Below are 25,064 nucleotides of genomic sequence, written 5' to 3'. Positions count from 1 at the left end.
TCAGCTATTCCCATCTTTTTCCCTCTCCTCAGACCTCCCTATTCTCTGAGACACAACAGTATTGAAATTACGGCAATTAATAACTGTACAATGGCTTCTAAGCATTCAAGTGAGAGGAAGAATCGCTGTTCTCTCACTTTAAATCAAAAGTTAGAAATGATTAAACTTAGTGAGGAATGCATGTCCAAAGCTGAGATAGGCTGAAAGGTAGGCCTCTTGTGCCAAACTAGGTTGTGGATGCAAAGGAAAAGTTCTTGAAGAAAATTAAAAGTGTAACTCCAGTGGACACATAAATTATAAGAAAGCAAGACAGCCTTATTTTTGACATGGAGAAAGTTTAATGGTCTGGATAGAAGATCTAACCAATCACAACATTCCCTTAAACCAAAGCCTAATTCAGAGCAATGCCCTAACTCCCTAATTCTCTTCAATTCTATCAAGGCTGAAAGAGATGAAGAAGCTTCAGAAAATGTTGAAGCTACCAGAAGTTAATTCATGAGGCTGAAGGAAAGAAACCATCTCCATAACACCAAAATGCAAGGTGAAGCAGCAAGTGCTGATGTAAAAGCTGCAGCAAATTATCCAGAAGATCTAGCTAAGATAATGAAGGTGGCTGCACTAAACAACAGATTTTCAGTATCGACAAAACAGCCTTCTGTTGGAAGAAGATGTCATCTTCTTTGATACCTAGAAAGGAGAAGTCAATGCCTGGCTTCAAAGCTTCAGAGACAGGCTGACTCTCTTGTTAGGGGCTAATGCAGCTGGTACCTTTAAGTTGAATATATTCCCTTTACTGTGGTGATCTAGAACTGAGCCCACTGTGTCTCCGGTATGTCTGTGGTCATACGTATACATTCTAACCCCACGGCTACTCTCCCCACCACCAAGGTCTGAATCTGACTCTTCCACTGTTAGAGTTTTATTACAATTGTCTCTTCTCTTCCTGTCTCTGCAGCCACACACCAGGATTGAGATCTGTTTTCCCTTCTACACAATCTTCCCCCACCTAAGAAGTAAATAAAAGGTAATTTTTTAAAAAATGGCTATGGGGTAGGGCAAATATGGCTTTGAGTTTAATCTCTGATTACTTTCTAGTTGGGTGAAATTGAACAGTATATGTAAGCTCCTGAACCTGTTTCTTTAAAATGTGATAAAGCTGAGACCTACTTGGAAGTGGTGGTGTGTGAATTACATAGCCAACAGATGTAAAGAATTTGGCCCAGGCTCTGACACATAGTTATTGCTCAATAATTTGTAACTGATGATATTATCCTTGCCTCAGCCTAGTTCCCTTATGTTTAGCTATCCCAGGTCTGGAAAGCTAGAGTCTCTGTGGATCTGATGCTTGGATAACCAGCTTTCCTGGCTGGGCAGAGCCAGGATTATGGCAATCCAGAGATTCTGACTGTGGTCTAGGTACTGGACCCAGTTTGCACAAAGTTATGGGAGAACAAAGATAACATTTTACACCAAGGGAAAGAAGGCTGGTGGAAGGAAAGTTGAGGGTTCTAAAGAGTGATGTCAGTAATTAAATGGAAATGTTGGTGATTAGAGTAGATTTAGTTATAGGGGTCCAGAAACTGTAGACATGCATGTGGGTGACTGTATATGCATTTTCCACCTCGCAACAATTTCTAGAAATAATACCATGGTAGCTGCAGCTAGGTCATTTCCAGAATCATTACTTTTACTATCAAAATGCTCCCCTAAAATAAATAAATTAGGTTTAAACTTCAAACAAGTCATAGAAGTGGTCATAATATTTCAAGGACAACAAGGAAAAATTACTAATTACTTGGTTCTTTGAAGGAGAGAAAGTGTTCATCTTGTAGTACTTTTATGCCTAGGCATACCATGCAGATAACTAGGATTGATAATACAATGAAGCCCGTTCACACTTAAGTATATTTAATAAATCAGCAGACATACTGAGTGAACTCAAACCATTTCTCACTTTTGCTAGTGGTAAAGGATTAGAAAGCAGAATGGCTCTGTAGGTGTTCTAACTTGGGTGCTTACGAGGGTGTATATTATCAAAGAGAGGGAAGCAGGTGCAAAAACAGAATACTGGTCCTCTGATGACTGACTTTGAAGGTCTCCAAATTTTTCCCAGGCTGTGCTTCTTATCTTAAAAAAAACACAAAAACCAAATTAAGAGTTATGTTTTCCTGTCTATGGTGTAGTTTAGGAAGACATTGCTCATAATTATGCTGTAGTGGAGGAATGATATATAGAGAACTGGAGGTGGTAATGAGAGTGATAATACTTATTTGAATTTTACAATGCTTTAGGTACAGGGAAACTCTGACTCATGGTTAGCTGAAATAAATAAGCAGACAATTCAAGAAGCTTTTATAACTTTACTTGTTTTACCACAAGTCAGTAAGGAACAATCAACCAAAGTGCATTTTAATTATCAAGGCATGATAGACTGTAACTAAATTCTGTATTAAAAAGTTGCTGGTGATAAATCAATATAATTGAAACCATACGTGTGCTAATTCCTAATTGATGATTGCATACATTTGTTATCAGAGCAGCACAAGCAGAATAATTACATGCCGTCACTCTAGCTCTTAGGAAATTGAGGGCCCATGTCAAAAGAGAGAGCTCTAATTCAGGGATTTGCTAAGTCCTATGATCAAATTTCCAAGAGCACAATTGGGAACACATTCTAGGTTCATAGGAATTTTCTTATTTATTTGAACTGGAAAGTAACAACCTATATTTAATCAACTGGAGCTAGATCATTTCACTGAAAATATAGCCTTCGTTATGTTATCAAACTATTCTGGCTTGGATGGTCTTGAAAAGTTAGATCTCTTTTATTTGATAGGATAACATTAACTGAATATAAATAAGTTATTTTAGGGATTTTGTTATCAAATCTAGAATAATAGAAAAATATGGCTCCAAATTTCAGTGCACTAAATGCCATTTATATGATAGCAATCTTTAGCTACAGTTTTGGTATGAAGAATATGCTTATCTAGAAAAACACTGGACCAGAAAATTTAAGTAAACTTATTACTAAAATAATATATAGTTCTACACATGCATTAATTCATTACTTCATTTCAAAAGCAATTGTTGGCTGTATTCCAGACTTATTTTAGGTAGAAGTGGTACATAAAATGTGGAATCCATTTTTAAGGAGCTCACAGTCTAGAGGGTAAAATGGATGTGAAAATACTTGCTACGAAATATGATAAACACATCATAATATGTATGTGTAAGGTATAATAATGGATAAGAAGAGCTAGTAATGAACTATTAAGAAGAGAGTTTGGGTAGGTGAGGGAAGCTTCAGTAGATTGACAAGAACATTTCAGGCATACAAAGCACCGAATAGAGAATACAACACATGCATTTAGTTCATCTTAGTGAAATAGAACAGCAACAACAATAAGTAATAGCAACAACATGAGAGGGTAGAGCAGAAAGGGAAATACTGAGGGAGGTGCATGTAGAGAAGTAAGCAGTGTGTATAGTACATTATGTCAGAAAATACAATACTAATGTGTTTGAAATAATTTAAGCAGGCAATTAACATAATTATATTTAAGAAATGTATTAATTTTAGAATTATTTTTGAAAGACTGCTATGGAAGTAGATGTTGACATTCTCCTTTCCTGAGGGATTGGACAGGCTGGCAATAATTGCTTAGTGTTCAATTAGGTAAGAGTTAGGTCCCTTACGGCCTACAGTTGATGTTATCACAGATAAAGTTGGTGAGCTTGTGATTATGTTTCACAAAGAAAGTACTTGAGGAAGCACCATTTTATTAAACTTGTAAATTTCCCAGCCTTTTTAGAATATGTGCAAATAGAGGTATGAGTACCTCTATTCAAATTTTGGCCCCAATAGCTGCAGGTCTATTGCCTCTTCACAACCCAAATTCTCAAAGTCCTGGCTGAAAACACTCAGATTTCACCCTCTATTTACTACTTAATATTTATCGATCTAACAAACCATTTGCACTATTGATGCCATTCTTGGTGAAGGCATCTTACTCTATGTAATTAGTGATTTTTCATCTGTTTCTCACTAGGGCACTCTGTGACATTTGAAAACCCAGAATGCTACCTTGGCACTGGTGCCATTATCTATCTAACCTGGTTCCCCTCCTGTTATTCTAGATCTCATTCTCCTCACAGAATCATCTTCTTCCACCCATTTCTGAAATACTGGTTTTCTTTAAAATAGCTTCTTAGCCCTCTCTCCTATGATCCACACTCATAGTCAATACTTTACTAGATGTCAAACTTCTACTGAAATCTTTCTATAGAACTGATAACATATTTTAGTGTGTTAACATGAATTTATCATAGCAGTTGTAACACAAAAATGATACAAACAGAACACCATATGAAGACAAAAGCAGAGATCAGGGTGATGCCTTAGAATACAAGAAAGGCCAAAGATTGCTAGCAAACCACCAGAGCTAGGAGAGACTTAGAACGGATTCTCCCTCACAGCCTTCAAAAGAGACCACTTTTGTAGACACATTGATCTTGGACTTCCAGACTCCAGAACTTGAAACAATAAATTTCTGTTGTTTAAGCCATTTGGTTGTAGTGTTTTGTTAGGGAAGTCCTAATAAACTAATACACTGTGTCTGACTACCTGGTAGACACAAAACTATACAGGAGTAGAATGTATTCCTGACCAACAATTACTGGTTATGTATATTAATGATTGTCATTGGTGTTTAATAGGCATTTCTATACTCTTTTCTGGTTTCCTAACTAGATTGTTGTTCTTCTAGGAATAGAAATTATGTTTTATACTACATTTGTAATATTCTATAATTTGTAATATATTTTAATGTTTAAATAATCTTAAAGAGTCAGTTGCTTTATCATATGCAACAATTATGCCACCATTAAGTAAAAAAAAAATTTCCAATCAGGCATCAATAGGTCCTATTTACTGTTTAGTTATTTTATATACTGTAGAAGAAATACATTACTGAAGATACCTATTGGCAAATGGGATAGCTATGAAGGATTGATTCCATTCAATGACAATGTGAATAAGTTTAGAGACAAAGATGTCAAATAATCCATATTCTCTCAGGGTTTTTTTCCTACTGTCCAATCAGTAATTTTGGTGTCTCCTATTAAAATTATCTCCATAGTCAAAATAATTCTTTTCAAAAGCTCTTACTAATTGCAAGTATGTTTTTTTGAAGACTAACATATTCATGTTTTAGCATAGATTAGGTATGATAACCAGAGAGAGCTGTGAAACTGGAAACAGCAAAGCACAAGGCAAATCAGCTATGGGAACACTGAGAAAGAGATTCAGGTCCCAGGACCCTGTCACAGGTGCTGTATTATGGTGATGCTCAAGCCTGTTGGGTCACCACCCTCAGTGACTCTAGGGACCATAATTTAAATAAAAATGAAGGGAATATGCAAAAGACAATATAGCATACTTCACAATTTTGTTTGGGGTTGACTGTAAATCTACAAGTCCCAATGACTCCCATAAGAACAATTACATGAAGTTAAAAAATAAAAGTTTTTTTTTTTTCTTTGTCTTTGTTTGTAAGGAAAGGAGGATAAAGTATTAAAGCAGACAGATAAATTCTTATTTTATAGTGCATTATAAAGAGGTGATGATTTCCACATTGTCTAGGTCAAGATTATTCCACCTTTATCCTGAGATTTATTTTTTGTAACTTCCTTCAATATAAAACATTTTCTAGTTCACATTATGAGACACTTTCATTATTCCTGAGCATGTTCTAGTTTTCTAATGCATTATAATGTATTATACATTTAGTGGCTTAAACAAGCAATTATTTATTGTGTCAGAAATCCAGGCATGGTGTGGCTAACTTCTCTACTTAGATTAAAATCAAGGTTTTGGCTGTGCTCCTTTCTAGAGACTCTGGGTGAAAATCAGTTTCCAAGCTCATTCAAATTGATGGTCCAATTCATTTCCTTGTGACTGTAGAACTGTAGTTGTAGGACATTTCCTCTGGCTGTAGGTCTTACAGCCATCCACATTCATTGCTACATGGCTCTCTCAGTCTTCAGAACCAGCAATGGTGAATCTCTGTGGAATCAAATCTCTCATATTTGAATCTTTCTTCAGGAATAGCATAGTCTCTTTCAAGGGTTCAAGACCTTAAAAGAGCACCTGGAGGTCAGCTCCAGCAAAGATAACCTCTCATTTTTACAGTCAGCTGTGCCATATTATTATCTAATCACAGGAGTGACTATCCCATCATATGCTCAAGCCCTTGGGACTATACAGAGCTTGTACACCAGAGGGCAGGAATCTTGGGGGCCATATTCTAGTTCTGCCTACTAAAGAGTGCTAATAGACAATTAATTTCTGTTATTGATATTGACACATAGTGAGAAGTACATTCTCTTCAGTTTTCACATGTCATTTTCCTAACTCAAGCCCTCATTTTCTCTCCTTCAAACTCTTATAATAGATTCTCAATAGAAGTCTCTACTTCTTGTATTTCTGCCTCCTAACTGTGGCATTACCTTCAAGCACAATTATGATCACTGAGACTCTATTACTGAAAATCTTTTACTGTCTCCCTAGTGCCTCTTAAATAAGATGAAATTTACTTGCATAAAATGTCCATCATAATCTGCATTAAGGCCATCTTTCTCGAATTACGTTTTGCCACACTCTTTCATTAACTATAGGCTCCAGCCAAATTAACCTCTTGATCTTTCTCACATTTTCCTGCTTATGCACCCTTGTAAATAATTGTATTTCTATCTGGAGGTCCTTTTCCCTCATTTTTCCACAACTAAATTCTATCCATGCTTCCAGGACTTTTTCAAGAGCAACTTCTTCATGAAGAATTTTGTGACTGCTCTCAGAACTCCTATAGCTGTACCAAATTTTGACACTATTCACCTAAGTAGAAAGTTATAAACAGCATTCATTTTCAAATTTTATAGCCTCTGCTACAACTTTAAGTCCTTTGAGGATAGGTAGTGTGTTTTGTCAATATTTGTATTCTCCACAGTACCATGCATATAGTTAGTAATGAATAAATAGTTGTTAATAATTATTATTAATGATAATTAATAATTATTATTAATTATTGTTAAATAATTACTTAAAAGTGGTCACTCTTTACATTCCTGACCTCCTAATAAGCTTTCATTCCCAACCCAATTTATTATGAGAAATTAATACTGTTGATTGGTTGGTTTTATTACCAATAGTTATGATTAAAGTAAATTAAGAAGACTATTTCCAGTTAATCACTTTCTTCATTACCTAATTTACCCTTCTGATCCTGCTTGAAAATAATGTCTTAATCCTGAAGTCTTAATGAAGTTATTCACACTGAATACCCAGTTAGACTGTGTTTTATGCAATAAATTTTCTATTCTGTTTTCAGCCTAAAGATGCAGATTCCTGGGATGCTAAAAATTAAACTTTTACCTAAGAATGTTCCTTACTGCTGGACATACTTCATATATCTAGATTTTTATTATGTTAATACCAGAACTGTCTATATTACTGTAACTTATTATAGGTAGATGAACCTTAGAAAGAGTAACACATTAAAGATAATAACATTAAAAGACTGTAAAGAAGTAATGCTAATTGAAAAATTCAGTTGTTTTCCATGTTAATGGAAAATACTTTAGAATATGTAAATAAAGTTAACAAATAATCAGAAACACTATTTGGCTTTAAAGATTGCAATTGCTTTCAGGATTAAATCCCTTTTTATTAACAATGTTTTCCATACTTGAGAAAGTATTACTATTTAGGATGGCAAATATTGCTATAAAAATGAAGAAGAAAAAATCTAGATATAATAGAACTCAGAAACTCAACAATAAACTAGGAAATAAAAAAAAATTTGACTCCCCGGATTCAGATAGGTGGGTTTTAAAAATAATTTTTAATCAGAATGGATAAATATTGCTCAGAGATCAGAATATATAGAGTACTGACATTAATTTCTCACCCATATACCTGACAGACATTACTAATCAATCATGCTATTCTTTCACTCTATGTGGGACATAGGCTCAGATTCACTCTTAAAATAGCATTGCTATTACTTATCAATGTAAATTGGAACAAAAGGTGAAGCCTAGTTACTCTCTGTAAAATAGATCTCTGTCTTTTCAAATGATACCAGCAAACCTTAAAAATCAAGGAGGCTGGCAAAATTCTCTTACACTCAAAGTATCTAGACATAACTCCTTCTCAACAAAATCTTTCATATACTTATCATGTTTCATCTTTTCTTTCTTTTTATCTAATTCTTTACTGTTCACCTTTCCCAGGTGTGGTGATATAAGCTGAGCTGGTAAACACAGTTTATTAGAAAAATTGAAAAAACACAGTTTATTAAAAAAATTTATGCAGGTATACTCAGGTGCTGAGTATACCTGCATAAATCATGCTGTCCTGGGCTACTAAGATGGCAAGAGAGTGAGACAGTTTTTGTCTATTTGTTTGAATTTCATATATATAGCAGGAAGAATCTTTGAGATGATTTATCCTGAAAACTCATTTTACCAAATGGTGAAACGGGGGCTACAAGTGCCAGCTTTATGAAATTGAGAGTAAATGGCAGAGTTGAAAATAAGATACACATATTTAGGCCCAAGGAATTAAGTTGGTTTGGATCTGCTTATGGTTTTGTCCCAAAGAATCATTATTGGGTTCATTGGCTCAAAAATTAGGGAGGAGGAAAAAGTCTTTGTTCTCTTTACAAAGACCTATTCCATTAGTCAGGATTGAAGTTCTGTTCTTTCTCAACAACTCAATAAAATCTTATTTTTCTTAATTTACTTGTTTGCCATCCAAACCACACTAGCACAAAACAAAGCTTTTTCTTGACCCTGCTGGCTTTGGTATATAATCCTATTTTATTGTTTCCTCAGTTGTCCAGGTTTTTATATAATCTCCCTTGCATTGTGGTGTAAATATTTTGATTAGTCTCTGCACCTGGTCTTTCCTTATTCTTTTCACCCACAAACCTTCATTAGACTAATTTTAAACACAAATGTCATTGAAGCTGTTTCCCCTTCTTTATAGAAAAAAGTCAAATTTTCCCTGTATAGCTTTTCTAGACCTCCATAATCTGACTTTATCTTCTTCTCTTCCTTCTCCTTAACTTTAAAAATTTCCTACTCTGGACTAATCTCACTCTCTCCAGAAGTGCCATGCTCATTATCAAGTTCTTACTGTTTACTCTACTTAGAATGTTTTTCTGGGTTCCCCAATCCCACTCTTTGCTCAGGTAACAGTTTAAAACTCCATGGATTCTCCATCCAAGGACAATACTCCTCATTCTCTGAAATCCAGGAAAAGGTGTGTGTGTGTTTCTTTTTATTATGGAGTAAAGCACAATGTTAGAGTGTAGGCTTTGGAAACATGCAGATGTGGATTTGAACCCTGGCTCCAATACTAAACCACGGGTGTGAATTTGCACTCTGAGGCAGTTTCCTCACTTGTAAATTGGGGATTACAGCACTTACCTCTAGTCTTTGTTTTTGGGATTAAATGAGGTTAGTGTCAAGTATCTAACACAGTGTCAGCCAGAGGAAGCCTGCCTAAATGGTAGCTGCCAATTCTCTCCCATTTATATTATTACCCAGTTGAATTCTGTAGTGTATCTTATTTCTCTAACTGGTATGTTATTACCCCCAGGATAGGGACCCTATCTTTTTTGTCCCTGCTCAGGTCTATGATTTTTTATAGTGGAAAGAATATTAAAACTGTTATCAGATAATATGGTATTGTCTCTTATGTATCTGTGTAAACAGCTGATCTTTTCAGCCTGTTTCTTCATCTGTAAGATGGAAACAAAAACATCTCTTGGGCTATTAAAAGAATTAAGAAATGCAGCATTTACAAGCAGGCTTCAAAATTATATATTTGTATACAATTTAAAGTCTCATTTTGGTAGTTAATAATATTTTACTAGTTAATAATAACAGAAAATAAATGTTTAAAGAATTCCAAAAAGAAGATGGAACCCAATGTTCAAGATTATATTGCTATTTTGGGGAGTCAAACAAATGACACACAAGGAAAATATCAGGGCCTAAGTGTTTAGCTAGGTGATTGTCACATAACATGGCAGCTCCATGCAAATATTTCATAGTTGTAGTAATCCTAAAGAATGCTAAGTTAATTACAATTTGAAGTCATAAGGCAATGCACACAGATATCAAGTCTTTACCTAGAGTACATAGTGGAGCAATTCTCTACAAAACTTCTTCCTTTAACTCCAGTGTAATGATTGATGCCCTTCTTTTAGGACAATCCTCTACTGCTATAAGTCTGTGTTAAGAAATTTTTCAGAAATGATAAATGCTTCACTTTTAACATTCTGTATTGAGCTTTTCTGATTCATCTTGAACCCAGTGTTGACTGTTATATAGCATGTACAGAATAACCATGAAGAATATCGCATATGGTCTGGGCCAATGGTCTGATTTTTGCTGTGATGCTTTTTCAAGCTAAAACTTTCATATTTTTGAATAAGACAATAACACTTAAGACTATCAAAGAGCAGATTATATGGACATTCTGCCTTTTCCCAAATATTTTATGAGTTTTTACTAGGTGCTGGAAATTAAGTGATGAGACCCACCGAGTTCTTAGCCACATGGCACTATTCTAGTTAGGGAAATTCAAAATAAACAATTGAACTAATAAATATAAAATACTAAGTCAAATGTTCTGAAAAAAAAATAAGGCAAGGGAAAGAGTCCAAAAGTGCTGAGAGCAAGAGTTTGGGTGCTCTTTTAGGCTGAGGTTTCAGGCAATGCCTCCCAGAAAAGGTGACATTTGAAAACTATTCACAGTGAAGTGAGGGAAACCAGCCATGCAAGACCTGGGAAGAGAGCACTGAAAGTAAAAGGGGTCAGAAATTTCAAAGTCCCCAAATGAGATTTTGGCATTTTTGGAAGAACATGTTATACTCATTAAATTCTTTCTTCTTGAAAACCATAATATATCTGTCTCCTACACTGAACATGACTGCTTGCTTCACTGAGTGTGTGGTGATAAAAGATTTGATTCAGGATATATTTTGAGAGTTAGGCCAAAAGTCAGACGAGCTGTATCTGGGATGTGAGGGAAAGAGAGAAGCTAAGGATTACTTGTGGGTTTTCAATCCTAGCAACTGGGTGAATGACAGCATCATTTACTAGATGTTGAAACTAAGTAAGGAGGTTCCTTTTAAGTTTAAGATGCTTCTTTAATCCAAATGGAGATGTGGACTATGCAGCAAAGCATATGAGTCTGGGGTTCACTAATGATTTTTGGAGCCTCTTAACTCTCTAATCTTTTAAGAATAAATAAACTTAATACAGAAAATTTCACCTGATTTTTCAGTAAGATTTTATGGATTATGCCCTATGCCAATTTAGCAACAAGAAGAAACAGAGTTAGAGGAGGGAATTATTGAAAACAGCTGGATTTAAAGAATTGTGCCTGAAAGAGCATGGCTGGAAATATATTCAAAGCTTCTAGCAAACATGTTTTTAGAAATAATTTACTCTGATGTGGATCCAATCCTGCATTTATGTTGTACCTGCCTTTATAAGTAAATTGCAGAATATCCTTTCAGGTTGTAAACTGCCTCACATTCTCTAATTTCTTGAATTTTTGTAATTCAGTAACTAGTTCTCAAGAGGAAATAGAATGGCTAGTGTATCAGTCAAGGTTCAGCTGAAGACAATAAAAACTACTTTATCCAGTTTAAGCAAAAAGAGATTTAATACAGGGAATCAGATGCTTACGCAACTGTTGAAAGGGCCGGAGGTACAGGCTCTAGGCTGAGCTTATAAAATTATTCCCAGAAGAGCATTGCAATAAAAAACAGATGTATACTATTTACCATGGTGCAGAGATCATTCTACATTTTCTCATATATTAACTAGTTTAATCCTCACTAAGTATTTTTACCTAGTGACTTATTCAACAACTAGTAAATGGCAGATCTTGTATTTGAATCCAGGCATTGTAGCTCCTAAATCTGTGCTCCTAACCACTGTGCTCTATCGCCTCTCTAGGTACTGACCTAGCATAAATAAGTGGTTATTTCTGCCAGGATCAAGATCTTAACGGAATTAGGAAGTAGCTGCCCAAATTGCTGGGTCTAGGACCATACTGTTTCAACCCCATCTATGCCAGCAAAGTAAAAAGCCCCATGACTCATAAAACCAGGGTACAGACATTGGAACTTCTGATACTGAAGCCAGTAGAAAACCAGAAACAGCAGAGTTTGAACCTGACTGTACCTTGTGTCAATTGTTGTAGGAGAGAGTCTGCTTGGTGAAAGTTTGATGACTTGTAAATGTAGCCTTCAGGTTTGCAACCTCTTGATTTCAATAAAATTACAAAAGACATGAGTATTCGATCTACAGTGCATGCTACAGCCAGGCATAATAGTGTGTGGATAAGGTGAGCCTAAAACTGAGGCCAATAGATAGCACTGTTTAGAAGCAAAGCGTAAACTTTGCATTTACAAATGTACCACACTTACAAATGGTTCTACATTTTCTTTGATATCAGAACAATTGATGACACTTGGGAAGGTCACACCTTCAAATTATCATGATGCAATATGCAGAAACTTGTTATTCTCTGAGTATTTCAATAGCCAGTGCTCTAAGAGTCTACTTCTTCTACGCCTTGACTCCTGTCTCCATTATCAGGGCAAAGGGAATTAGACAGTGTTACATGAAGGAAGCCTCCTGATTAAAGGATAGAACTGTAGCGATACCTACAGGTTTTTTGATTCTTCTTTTCCTGGTTGCATTATGTATAGAATAAATCACTATCCTCATAGGCTACCCTTTCCTTCTCCTGGAATAATTCTGGCTTCTTCTGACTTACAATAAAGGAACATAGGTATGGATGTGGAAAAGTGTCCATGTAAATCAAGATCTGCTTCATCTTCCATATTAAAATTCTAAAAAAAAATCTCAAGAAACTATAATTATGGAAAATCAAGTAAAGTTGAAACAAACAATTTTAAGGTTGCGAGTATAGTCCCTTCTGCAATTTTAATCCTAAACGACATGAGCTCCATGTCCTTCAAGCTAAACTTGAAAGTTTAGATATGGCTCTTGCACTTACCTGGTTTGCAATTTTAAATGTTACCTCTTTTGTTTTTCTTAGCCTAAGTATCCTCAATCATGGAAGGAAAATAACACCAGTCACCCCACAAGATTATGAGATCCATAATATGTGCTGGATGATGATTTTAGAAAATAGGGAAGAGTGAGTTAGAATGGGGCAGCTTGTATTTCAGACCCCTGCTCCAACACTTGTGAGCTCTATGACCTTGAGCAAGTCATTAAAGCTCTCTAAACCTATGTTTTCTCATTTGTCAAATGGCAAAACTAAAAATAGGAATTTCAGTGGGTTCTTGTAAGATTAAATGAAACAATGTGAGTGATGTGCTGGATCTTATGACTTCCATGTATAAAGTATTCATTAAATATTAATTATTAATAGACACTAGTAAAGATACACAGACTTTTGTTTCTTCACTGGAGTTCCAATGTTTATAACCATGCATTATCTGAATAAAATACTTGTTCGAATCCCCTAACCTCATGACCTGCTTCCTGTTTGAGCACTGGGCTCCTGATTCATGGCTCTATGTAATTTGTTTTATTTCCCCTGGTAGTCTTGAATTGGATCTAAAACCAGTTTACTTGTTTGGGTAATTATTTGGTAATAACTCTCAGAAAAAAATTGAAACACTGACATTTGTAGAATTATTTATATCAAAGAGACTTAGCTATGAAGATAGAAAGAAAATGCAATTCTTTAGATAGGAGAGAGAAGAGAAATACAAGACTGAGGAAATATCACTTTATGAAAAAATTTCTTTGGTATTTGGTTTCTAACAGCAGAAATCATAAGGGAAATTCTTTTTTGAAATTATGTTGCTAATTAGGCCAGCATAGTCTCAAAAGCTTGACTTCAGCCTTCCTGATGCAGTGTGTATTTGGAATGCTAAACAGAATTTTCATGGTTTACCCGTCTCATTGCAGCAAAGATGTGCCCTCAAGAGCATTAGATAATTTTCCAGTCTCTTTTTTTAAATAGAATTATATTACCTTTCTTTTTTATTTATTATTATTTTTTAAATTTTCATTTTCATTTTTGGCTGCGTTGGGTCTTCGTTGCTGCATGCAGGCTTTCTCTAGTTGTGGCGAGTGGGGGCTACTCTTCGTTGTGGTGCGCGGGCTTCTCTTTGTTGGGGAGCATGGGCTTTAGGTGGGCGGGCTTCAGTAGTTGCGGCGCTTGGGCTCAGTATTTGTGGCTTGCGGGCTCTAGAGTGCAGGCTCAGTAGTTGTGGCGCACAGGCTTTGTTGCGCCGCAGCATGTGGGATCTTCCTGGACCAGGAATCGAACCTGTGTCACCTACATTGGCAGGTGGATTCTTAACTACTGCATCACCAGGGAAGTCCGATAATTCTCCAGTCTTAATAATACCTAATTCAAAACTAGAACTAAATAATTTTTATATTTCCCCTTCTGGGAAGAAGGCAAATCAGTACAAGTATTGATACGCTTGTTAGGTCTCAAATATCTCTAATTTTTTAGCATTACTCAGACTCTGGAACTGTTAACCTAACACACACACACACACACACACACACCCCGACATTTGATAAGTGAAGCTAATATTCATGGAACCAAATTTTGACTCATCACTGCAGAAAAGGTGTTAGTGTTACATGGAGGTTGGCTTTCTGCTATTTATATTCATTTAAAAATAAAAATAAATACAGCATAGCAGATGTGTTAGAGACTAAAATAGATAATAGTATGCATCAAACTATAGGGAATATTATCAATATAGTATTAATCTCATTTAGTTATTTGTACCAGTAGATCCTGTCATCAGTTGAAAGGTTCTTAATCAATCTCTTAATATTGTCTTCATGATTTCATTTTCATACAGGTACTTGGAAGCTCTGAAAGCCTGGACTAAAAAATCTGAATAATTTCAAAGTATTGGGGCAGCTAATTCAATTTTAGAAGTCCTTAAGTTGTTCATTAATGCTGTAGCCAGAAACTAGAACGTTTAATGTGTCACTTTTTATGGAAAATAAATTTCCCTCTCTGTGGAACTGTAGCATGGATAACACTGATGAAATGTTTTAAAGGACAAAAAAGATATCCTGGATAAGTTATGGTGAGCAAAATTCTCTCTCTCTCTCTCTTCCTTTTTTCACTTAAGGGAGAAAGGATAATAAGCTCAAAATGAGTGAACTGACATTCAATCTCCTAGGAAAAAAATCAGTAGTTTATTTCCATTCCCTTGTTCTAGACTAGAAATGAACCTGCCATTTACTCTGGAAAATAGATGAGAAAGGACTTGTTTGTTGGGAAATCCCAGTTATTTGTGGGATTTTTGAACATTTCTCATGTTAATGTATGAGAGAGATTTATAGTTTAAGACAAACTTCCTGACCGCACAAGGATAATAGAGAAACCATTTACCATCTATGAATGTTTCTACTGTAATTTAAGGTTAGATCTGTAGAGTGAAGTCAATTAGCACAGGGTGGTCTTTTCTATCTTAAAGGAGTTAATAAGCCATTGTGAACTCTTTTTGTTCAAAATTTAACCTACTACTTTATGACCTTAATCCCATTTTAAGATTGTAATTAAATAGTCCCTAAACTATCTTCTTTTGCTGAAGACAATGGCATAATTTCAGGGCAAGTGTTTATCAGTTTAAGGCTGTGAATTGATTTGCTATAAATGAATATACTCTCTATCTTCCTTTAACACTCTTCCAACATCATAACACAATGAATCAAACTAGAATGAGTGTTAAATATCTGAAAATGGTCTGCATCCCTGCCTTCTTCTCTTGTCCCTCTAGAAATTATGTGCAATAGAGCAGAACAAGTGATCTTTTTCACTTTTTAAATTAAAACCCTTCAAATATGTCTCATTGCATTTAGAATAAAATTCAGTTTCCTTACTAAGTACTAAAAGTAAGTAGTACCTTTATGATCTATCTCAGCTTTTCTATCTTAGCTTTTCCGCTTTGTCATCAGTGTCACATTTGCTCAATATCTCTAGCAACACTATCTTCCTTCTATCCTTGGAACATGTGACTCTCTGTCCCTGACCCAGGACCTTTGCACATGCTATCCCATCTACTTTTTCCCACTCCTCACATGCTTAGATCCTTCTTATCCTTCAGGTCTCAGTTGAAATATCACCTCCATTGATGAGATCCACCTGTCTTAGACTCCTTTTTGGTTTACTTTATGGCTTTAATCACAATTTACAAGTATTTTATTTAATTGTCTGATGATTTCTTTATTGTCTGCTTCTACTCTTCCATGAAGTAGAAGTGCCAAGAATTCAGGAAGAAAATTGCCAATCTTTTTGCAGAGAACAGTGTCTACTTAGTACACAATCGCCACCAAATCAAACCAGGTTTGTCCTCCTCAGTCCTATAATTTTATGCTCCTTTCCATCATTATAAGTAATTCTTTCTGCAGGGATCCACTTTGGAGCCTTTGGTTGTGCTATCATTGCCTGGGTATCGTACCTGAAATGACAAAATATTTGAGTGGTTTCAAACACGGGTTTATAACAAGCTTCACAGAGATCAGATAGTAGAACACATTTAACTGCAGAGGGCAGTGCTGTCTAATGTGCCGAACAGCAATCCCCTGACTCACAACCAACACTGTTTATTTCACATTCGATGTCCTTTGATGGATGCTCTAAAATTCTGTCATTACTGTTTTAGCAGTGGGCTATGCAATTACACTTTAGAAATGACACATAAGAAATATCAGAGTTTTAGCTACGGATGCATCAGAGTGTTTCTTAAATTAACTGAATGACCCTTAAGAAATGATTTTTTGAAAAATTGTAGATACTTGCATTTGGTCCTAACTTCTGACTTCACTTCCTTTAATCTCTCCTTTAAAAAATGCTTTTGGGATTTAATCAGATTTAACAGTAAGTAATGCAACTGCCAAGCAGCCTCATTAATTTTTAGAGAGCTAAAATAGATTTAGAATCTAAAAGCGTTTTCTCTCATGCTCTTGCCTACACATTTTCTGGCCTCTTGTCTTCCTCATCCCATCTACCTTCTACACACTGCCAGATTAATCTCTAAAGCATATCTCTGATGGGTCACTCTTTTCTGAACAATCTTTAAAGGTGCCTCATTGCTTAGTTAGCATCACTTAGTTTTCAAGACCCTCCAAATGTTACTTGATATCTGCTTTCCAATCTTATTTCCAATCTTATTCCAATAGCTACTCTAGCTATTTGAAAAAGCTCCAGACTTACCTAGAACTGCCCTTCCCATGTCTTTGCTTGTGCTCTTAGAAGCTAGCCAAACCTGCCTCAGGGAGAGATCCTCTAAAAAACCTGGTAGAAAACTGAAAGGCCTGGATTTCTGCCATTTTCTTGGCCTTAGTTTTACTTTATGAATATTGGGAAAGTCTGCTTTTACTTTCATGAACTATGCTATGAATAAGTTCCCTGATATGAGGAAGAGGCTTCCTTTTCAGAGTGGTGATCAGACAAAAGTTTGAGATGCCAAGTGTGAGGGAAGGAAGGGACTAGCTATTAGGAAAGTGGGTTGTCTTTGGTACCCTTTTCAGTACTTGACCTTCTTTATTTTAGTCATTATTTTCTTTTCTAGTCCTCCCCTCCTCTTTAAAAGTATATAATGTGTCATGAACCTGTGTATGTTACATGTCATCTTCATATGAGATATTTAGAAGATATTATGTTATCTTCTCAGGGTGTATTTATATTACAACTCCAGTGAAATTGGGAAAAACAAATATTTTCTTTACCAATAAGAGGCATAAAGTATTAATGACAAGTTAAAAAGGTTTTTTTCTTTCTGTCATTCTTTTCTTTTCTTCTTCCTTTATACAAGCAATATTTTTTCCCTATTGATGAATCACACCATTAAGCAATCACAAATATGAAAGGAAGCCCAGAGTAGTACAGGAGAAATTTAAATATATTATGATATATGTAATTTAAATATATTATCTATCTAGCTATCTATCTTCATCATCACCATTATCTGTCATCTATCTATATATTAGAAAGGCAATGCATTTGTAAGACTAAAAATTATTAAATATATATAGCATAATCTCCTTTCTATCTGTGAATTTCAGCTACCCACTTTCTTCTCCTCCCCACTACAATTAGGTAACCATAGTTATTGCTTTCTTCTATATTCTCCCAAAGGATTTTATGCATACATTTAAAAATATAAATATATTTAAAATTTTTTCTCTTCTTTATACACATGGTATTGTATTTGCATTTTTCATTTAATGGTATATCTTGGATATTTTTTCATAGTGGTATGAAAAGCTTTCTCATTCTTCTTTATAGCTGAGTAGTATTCCATAATATGGACATAGCACAGTTTATTTAAATATCTAGTTATGGCCATTTATATGCTTTTCACTTTTACTGGAAGAGTAATAAGCAAGGCTTCAATGAAAAGCAATTTGCAAAAATTATTTAATATGTTTACAACTATATCTGTAGGTTAAATTTTCATTCTTAAATACTAGATAGCTGTATTAGTTTTCTATCACTGCTGTAACAAGCTACCACAAGCTTAGCAGCTTAAAATAACACCACTAGATCTGTAAATTCCCTTTGACATGTAACATAGCATACTTATAGATTCTGGAGATTAGGGCACGGACTTCTCTGGAATGGGGAGCCATTCCAACTACCATACTAGCTTAGCACTTAATATGTGCAGTATTGAATAGATTTTTAGTTTTGTCTTTCAATGTTTCTTATAGGATTTTTTAAATAGTCAAATTTATTACTCTTTACTTTTAGGTTGGTAGATTTTTGGGTCACTGTTAGAGTCAACTCTTCATTTGCAGGAAATGGAATTTTCTACTATGTTTTATTCCAGAATATTAAATGCCTCATTTTTATATTTAAAATTTTAATCCTCCTGGAATTTACTTTACTATAAGATGTAATATAGATCCCTTTTTCTTTGTCCAGATGGCTAGTTAATTGTCCCTACACAGGGTTTCCTAATTTAGAGACTCACATGGCATCCATGCGTGTTTAATGAACACCTAAAATTTCAGCAAACTTTTGCATGTATGTTCATTTTTTTCACAGGGACAGGAGACTCACAAAATCACTTCCTTATTGTAGAAAGAATACCAGGACCAGGTTTAGGGACCTGGGCTCCTGACTTTTGCTTAATGTAAGCTGAATCTCTGAGTCTGAGAAATTTCACCTCTAAAATGAAGAGGTGTGATTACATGATTCTAAAATTCTTTCCAGTTTCAGAAATCTGAACTAACTGATTTTAGTGTCAATTATTTAGAGCTTTAGAATAGATATTTCCTTAAGCCAAATGAATATAATGGAGAAATGGCATAAAAGATCATGCACATTGGAAAAGAATAAAGGACTCTCTAGTTACAAACCAAGTTTTTTTATAGTATTACATTTCAATAATTAAAGCATTCAGTTTCAGCCAAAATATCTACAACTAAAAAAATGCATTCTTATAGTTGTTATTGAATTGGCAAAATACACACAAAAAATCCAACCAAAAACCTGCCATGGTTTTACTTCTTTATTTGTGATTATGAAGCATTTTTAATATGATGACGATGTAGTATTATAAAGTTATCATGGGAAGCACTTTCATTTTTTTAAACTGTATCTGGCTATTTGCAAAGGAAAAGAAGTGTACTGACAGTAGCTGGAAGCTTGACAAGAGCAGGTCACTTTAACAGTTGAATCCATTTCAGATTATCCTCATAGTGGCAAAAGAGATTAAATTCAAGCCATTTGAATAAAAAAAAACTGAGATGTATTCTGTATTATCAGGATTCTAGCTGTTTAATTTGAAGCTTGTGGGCGGTGGCTTTAGAATCTTTTTACTTTTCTTGGGTTTCATATGGTGCTGGATTGAAAGCCAAACTTAAAAAATAATAAAAGTCAATGAACTTTCTGATTTTTCAATACAGTAGTATACCTAGCACATTATTCGTACAGACAGTGCATTCAAAATGTGCTAGGTCACATTGCTCAGAAACCACATAAACATTTATTTAAGCCATGAATAAAAAAAAAAAGTCTATGTTATAAGCTAAGAGAAACAGTAATATAATTGAAAATCTATACGTACTTTTTGTAGCAACTATTTTTTTTTATGTTTTGTAATTTTACATTAGTGTAAGGTGTCATTGTCATGAATGAATTGTTTGTGGTGCTCATAAATTTGTGGAAACCTATAATGGAAAAGGAAAATTGCAATTAAAAAATTTACTTTCATCAGTTATTTGAATATGATTAACTAATGAAGGGAAAGCAGAATAACATAATGAAGACATAAAGAATGCACTCTGGGGACTTCCCTGGTGGCGCAGTGGTTAAAGAATCTGCTTGCCAGTGCAGGGGACACGGGTTTGAGCCCTGGTCCAGGAAGATCCCACATGCCACAGAGCAACTAACCACAACTACTGAGCCTGTGCTCTAGCATGCAGCAACGAAGACTTAACTCAGCCAAAAATGAATAAATACATTTATAAAAAAAAAAAGAAATGCACTCTGGAGGGTTTTGATTCTGGATAAGACAGAGTAAATATAACCTATTGGGTCTCTCCCACTAACAAAAACATTCAGTCCATAACAATAACATTATCCAATCTGAACAATAGAGAGAAAAATTATTGAAAAAGTTAACAAAATTAGCATGTGAGACAATAAGAGTCAAACATTTATGTCATTAAAGGGAGACATAAGAAAAGAAAGTGTACAATGCTGAGTAAATATTTGAAGGAATAATTCCTGAAAACATTCCAAGTTTGGTAAAGGACACAAACCTACATATTCAAGAAGTTTAGCAAACTCCAAACAGAATAAATCCAAAGAAATTCATGTCCAGGCACCTCATAATCAAACTTAAATTTTAGCTTAAAACTAAAGAAAAGAAAATTGAAAGCAACAAGAGAAAACCAATGCATCACCTGTAGGGAGAAAATGCTTGAATGAGGATTTCCTATCAGAAACCATGGAGACTGGGAAGAACTGCCACAACATTTAAAAGTGCTGAAAGAAAACAACTGTCAACCAGAGTTCTATATCCAGTGAAAATATTAGGAATGAAGGTGACAAAGACATTCTCAGATAAAGCAAAACTAAGAGAATTTATTTTTAGCTGACATGTTCTAAAAGATTTGTGAAAGGAAGTTCTTAAGACAAAAGGGAACTGATATCAGAAGGAAAGTTGGGACATCAGGAACGAATAACAACAGAAATTGTAACTATCTCAGCAAACATAATAAACTTCTTATCCTTTGAGTTCTTTAAAATATATTTGGAGGTTGAAAGTAAAAATTATAATATCATCTGATTTTCAATATAAGTAGATATAATATATAAGAGAACGAAAATATAAGAAGGGGATATACAATATATAGTAGTATATAGTACATATAAAATATAGAATGTATGTTAATGTATAATATTAATATATATGTATAAGACGGGGGCATCTGTAGTGGTAAGATTTCTACATTGTACTTGGAATAGTAAAATACTGATACTCAGTAGACTGTAAGATAAAGAAGTCAGGGGAGGGACAATAGAGATCCATAAAACAGTGGGAGCAAACTGAAAAATATATACTAAAGTAATAAACATAAATGTAAATATATCAACAATTACATAAAATGGCATCAATTAAAAGACAGAGGTAATCAGATTGGATAAAAATGACTCAGTTATATGCTGTCTATAAGAAACTAACTTCAAATATAATGACATAGATAGGTTAAAAGTATAGTGAAAGATACACCATGCAAACAGTAATCAAAAAAAAAAAAAATTGTGTGACCGTATTAATATCAGAAAAGTAGACTACAGAGCAAAGAAAAGTAAGAGATAATAATAGACATTACATAATAAACAATGAACAGTTCACAAAGAATAAAAATTCCACCCTCTAACTAACACCAGATGTTCAAAATACATGAAGTAAAACTGACATAACCAAAAGGAGAAATAGACAAATATACAATTATGTTTGGAGACTTCAATGCTGCTCTGTCAGGAATATATGGGACTAGTATTCAAAATATCAGAAAGAATATAAAAGAAGTAAACAACACCATCAATCAACTGAATCTACTGAATATTTATAGAAAACTCCACCCCCAGACAGCAGAATACGTATTCTTTTCAAGTGTACATAGAACATTCACCAAGATAGAGCATATCCTTGGTCATAAAATAAACCTTTAAAAGAACTAAAATCATTAAAAATATATTCTCTGATTTACAATGGAATTCAACTAGAGGTCATTTTTTTTTTTTTTTTAAAGTTAACAGAAAAATACCCAAAACTTGGACTAACAATGCACTTCTTAGTGATTCATGGCTTAAAGAAGAAGTCTTAGAGAAATTAGAATATATTTTAAACTGAACAAAAATGAGAATATAAGATATCAAAACTAGTGAGACATAGCTAAAATTGTGCCTAGAGAGAAATTTATAGCATTAAATATTTGTGATAGAAAGGTCTCATATCAATAACCTAAGCATCTATCTTAAGAAACTAGAAAAAGAAGAGCAAAATAAGACTAATGCAAACAGAAGTAAAATAATAATTAAAATTAAGAGCAGAAATCAGAAGCTGAAAACAGAAAATATAGAGAAAATCAATGAAACCAAATACTGTTTCTTTGAAAACACTAATAACATTGATAAACCTTCAGCAAGTCTGACAAAGTAAAAGAGAATAGTGAAGACACAAGTTATTAGAAATAAAAGAACTACAGACCCTCTTGATGTTAAAAGGATTTATGTGCAAAGTGTAGTTTGTAGTATAGCTATATATAGTATAACCATAAACAACACTTTGCAGATACATTCAGTAACTTTGATTAAATGAGTTAATTCCTTGACAATCACACACTACCAAAACTCATCCAAGGTGATATAGATAACTTGAAAAGCCAAACAACTATTAAATAAATGGAATCTATATTTTAAAATTTTCCCCCCAAAGAAACATTCAGGCCTAGCTGGTTTTACTGCTGAATTCTACCAAACATTATAGAAGAAATACCATTAATTCTAGGGATAACAGAAGAGACAGACTTTCCCAACTAATTTTATGTGCAAAAATCTGATGTCAAAACTAGACAAATAGAATAATAAAGAAGAGTATTCCTCATGAACACAGACGTAAAAATCCTCCACACAATATTACCAAACTAAACCCAGCAATATATAAAAGAAATAATACACCAAATCAAATGAGCTGTTTATTCCCCAGAAATCAAGGCTGGGTAAATATTCAATAATCATTTAATATAATCTACCAATTAACAATCTAAAGAAGAAAAACCACATGATATCAATTTAGGCAGAAAGTTTTTGACAAAATTCAACATTCATTCATGACAAAAACTTTCTATATCTGGGAAGAAAGAAGACTTTTTCACCCATTACAGGGTGGCTACAAAAATTTACAGAGGACCTCATATGTAATGGTGCAAACCTGAATGCTTTTGGCCTAAGATTAAGAATAAGGTAAGTATGTGTACTCCTAGTATTGTTGATCAAGATTCTACTGAAAATTCTAGCCAGTGCATTAAGGCAATAAAAAGAACTAAAGTTCATATAGATTGGAAAGAAAGAAACAAAATTATCCTTATTTACAGATGACATGGTTGTCTATATAGAAAGTACAAGAGACCTCCCAGCTCCATGTAATATCAAATGGCAAAAGCTCTCCCAGAGATCTCCATCTCAATGCTAAGACCCAGCTCCGCTAAATGACCAGCAAGCTAGAGTGCTGGACACCCTATGCCAAACAACTAGAAAGTCAGGAATACAATGACACACATTAGCAGAGAGGCTTCCTGAAATCATGATAAGGTCACAGACACCTCAAAACACACCACTGGACACAGTCCTGCCCACCAGAAGGACTAGATCCAGCCTCATCCACCAGAACAGAGGCACCAGTCCCCTCCACCAGGAAGCCTACACAACGCACTGAACCAACCTTAGCCACTGGGGGCAGACACCAAAAACAACAGGAACTTGAACCTGCAGGCTGCAAAAAGGAGACCCCAAACACAGTGAGTTAAGTAAAATGAGAAGACAGAAAAATACACAGCAGACTAAGGAGCAAGGTAAAAACCCACTAGACCAAACAAATGAAGAGGAAATAGGCAGTCTACCTGAAAAAGAAATCAGAGTAATGATAGTAAACATGGTCCCAAAACTTGGAAATAGAATTGAGAAAATACAAGAAATGTTTAACAAGGACCTAGAAGAACTAAAGAGCAAACAAACAATGATGAACAACACAATAGATGAAATTAAAAATTCTCTAGATGGAATCAATAGCAGAATAACTAAGGCAGAAGAATGGATAAGTGACCTGGAAGAAAATAGTGGAACTAACTACCACAGACAGAGTAAAGAAAAAAGAATGAGAAGAATTGAGGACAGTCTCAGAGACATCTGGGAAAACATTAAATGCACCAACATTCGAATTATAGGGGTCCCAGAAGAAGAAGAGAAAAAAAATGGACTGAGAAAATATTTGAAGAGATTATAGTTGAAAACTTCCTTAATATGGGAAAGGAAATAGTCAGTCAAGTCCAAGAAACACGGAGAGTCTCATACAGGATAAATCCAAGGAGAAACACGCCAAAACACATATTAATCAAACTATCAAAAATTAAATACAAAGAAAAAATATTAAAAGCAGCAAGGGAAAAACAACAAATAACATAAAAGGGAATCCCTATAAGGTTATCAGCTGATCTTTCAGCAGAAACCCTACAAGCTGGAAGGGAGTGGCAGGACATATTTAAAGTGATGAAAGGGAAAAACCTACAACCAAGATTGCTCTATCCAGAAAGGATCTCATTCAGATTCGACAGAGAAATAAAAACCTTTACAAACAAAGAAAAGCTGAGAGAATTCAGCACCACCAAACCAGCTTTACAACAAATGATAAAGGAACTTCTCTAGGCAGGAAAAACAAGGGAAG

The 25,064-nt window shown here is 34.6% G+C and overlaps 1 long non-coding RNA gene across 5 annotated transcripts in view; it reads left to right on the top strand.

Annotated features, from left to right (window-relative positions):
- The window catches only part of LOC309622528, a 223,113-nt gene that overhangs the window by 69,599 nt on the left and 128,450 nt on the right, over positions 1-25,064 (top strand). For all 5 annotated transcript variants that reach the window (XR_014240934.1, XR_014240935.1, XR_014240936.1 and 2 more), the window contains one exon: positions 956-1,024. This is a non-coding gene — a long non-coding RNA (uncharacterized lncRNA). The remainder of the gene's footprint in view (positions 1-955; positions 1,025-25,064) is intronic.

The sequence above is a fragment of the Balaenoptera borealis genome, assembly GCF_965194805.1.
Source record: "Balaenoptera borealis genome assembly, chromosome: 2".
Taxonomy (NCBI): Eukaryota; Metazoa; Chordata; class Mammalia; order Artiodactyla; family Balaenopteridae; genus Balaenoptera; species Balaenoptera borealis.
Note: the sequence above shows the minus strand (reverse complement) of the source record. Positions and strands in the feature narration are given on the sequence as shown.